Consider the following 2,500-nt stretch of genomic DNA (forward strand, 5'->3'; position numbering starts at 1 on the left):
CCTTAGCAAGGCCGAACCATGCCTTACCAAGGCCGTCCCATCGATCTCGGAGAAAGTACATCATCATGACATCGGAATACGGCCCCAACATCGATCTCGGAGAAAGTACATCATCATAACATCGGATCGGATGTGTATCCATCGAAGTTCCATCGACACTTCGAGAAGATCGAACATAGCTTCCTAGCATGTTAAAGGTTCGGTGCTAATGGAGACATAAAGATCCCACGACGTTCCAAAGGAAAGTAAAGTGTTCCGTGCGTGTGAACTACGTTGTCCCATGTGCCGGCGCTCGACTCCTAAGATGTCCCATGTAAATGCCCTTCGTGGGAAAGAATGTCCCGTGCAACGTCCCTTGATGATCCCCATAAGGTGTCCCATGTGCGTCCCATGATGTCCCATGCGCGTCCCGTGCCGGCCCGAGCCTCACCAAGGCCGTCCCATGCGCGTCTCGTGCCGTCCCGAGCTGTGCCGAGGCCGTCCCGTGCTGTCCCATGCCGTCCCGAGCCTCGCCAAGGCCGTCCCGTGCCGTCCGAGCTGTGCCGAGGCCGTCCCGTGCTGTCCCATGCCGTCCCGAGCCTCGCCAAGCCCGTCCCGTGCCGTCCGAGCTGTGCCGAGGCCGTCCCGTGCCGTCCCGTGCTGTCCCATGCCGTCCCGAGCCTCGCCAAGGCCGTCCCATGCGCGTCCCGTGCCGTCCGAGCTGTGCCGAGGCCGTCCCGTGCTGTCCCATGCCGTCCCGAGCCTCGCCAAGGCCGTCCCATGCGCGTCCCGTGCCGTCCGAGCCTCACAAAGGCCGTCCCAGGCCGTCCCGTGCCGTCCCATGCGCGTCCCGTGCCGTCCGAGCCTCACCAGGGCCGTGACATGCCGTCCCGAGCCTTACCAAGGCCGTCCCGTGCCTGACCAAGGCCGTCCCGTGCCTCACCAAGGCCGTCCCGTGCCTCACCAAGGCCGTCCCTTGCGCGTCCCGTGCCGTCCCGAGCCTCACCAAGGCCGTCCCATGCGCGTCCCGTGCTGTCCCATGCGCGTCCCGAGCTGTCCCATGCCGTCCCGAGCCTTAGCAAGGCCGTCCCATTCGCGTCCCGTGCTGTCCCATGCGCGTCCCGTGCCGTCCCGAGCCTGACCAATGCTGTCCCGTGCGCGTCCCATTCTTTTGGCTCGGCTGGCCCGTGCATTCTATGGGGTCGTGGGACATTTCGAAATCCACCCGGGCCATTTCGACTCTCTCTTCATTAATACTATTGAGGTATTATTTATGAATTATTGGAGAAAAGAAACGGAAGAAAATATTTTTTTTTCTATTTTTTATGAATTTTCCGGTGTTTATTCACTTAAAAATTCATAGAAAAATAAATATTTATCGGAATCGCTATTATAATATATCAAAAAAATCCTTGCGAAAAGACCTTTCCAACGAGTATAAGTTTGCTGGATTCCGACGAGTAACGAAGGAGTAAAGACCCAGTATGCTTGGTTAAAAAATTGATGTTTCCTTGTGAAAATAGGAAAAACAATAACTTTGCACTATAAGGGGGAGGGTTGAGCTCCTTCCCCAGAGCGTGCACAGCACTTGTGCTGGCACGTTCCCTAGTGCTCGCCAAGCACCATAGGGCATCCAAAGGGCAAAGCTCGGCCTACTACATGATGGGAAGCTTCTAATATGTCGGAATACGAAGAGATTTCGTGCGACCCGAAGCTCGGCTCGGGCGTCCCGGCCTGTCCCGAGCTGTGCCGAGCGCGTCCCAGGCCGTCCCGAGCCAAGTCTCGGGCGTCCCAGGCCGTCCCGAGCCAAGTCTCGGACGTCCCAGGCCGTCCCGAGCTGTGTCGAGGCCGTCCCAGGGCGTCCCGAGCTGTAGCGAGGGCGTCCCAGGCCGTCCCGAGCCAAGTCTCGGGCGTCCCAGGCCGTCCCGAGCAAAGTCTCGGACGTCCCAGGCCGTCCCGAGCAAAGTCTCGGGCGTCCCAGGCCGTCCCGAGCAAAGTCTCGGACGTCCCAGGCCGTCCCGAGCAAAGTCTCGGGCGTCCCAGGCCGTCCCGAGCTGTGGCAAGGGCGTCCCAGGCCGTCCCGAGCAAAGTCTCGAGCGTCCCATGCCGTCCCGAGCTGTGGCAAGGGCGTCCAAGGCCGTCCCGAGCTGTGCCGAGGCCGTCCCGAGCCTAGTCTCGGGCGTCCCAGGCCGTCCCGAGCTATGGCGAGGGCGTCCCAGGCCGTCCCGAGCTATGGCGAGGGCGTCCCAGGCCGTCCCGAGCCAAGTCTCGGGCGTACCTGGCCGTCCCGAGCTGTAGCGAGGGCGTCCCGTGCCGTCCCGTGCTGTCCCATGCGCGTCCCGTGCCGGCCCGAGCAACAGCTCGGGCGTCCCGTGCCTCGGCCCTTCCAAGTGGTGCTTCGTCGGACATCTCGATATCCACTCGAGCATTTTCGACCATTCTCCATATGTGGGTGTGTGGGTATTTATCAGGAATATTGGAGAAAGAATCGGGAAAAAAATATTTTTTTTCTATTTTTTTT

This window comes from Eschscholzia californica, unplaced genomic scaffold (assembly GCF_041429995.1).
Source record: "Eschscholzia californica isolate CP2 unplaced genomic scaffold, dmEscCali1.0.p SCAF_152, whole genome shotgun sequence".
Taxonomy (NCBI): domain Eukaryota; kingdom Viridiplantae; phylum Streptophyta; class Magnoliopsida; order Ranunculales; family Papaveraceae; genus Eschscholzia; species Eschscholzia californica.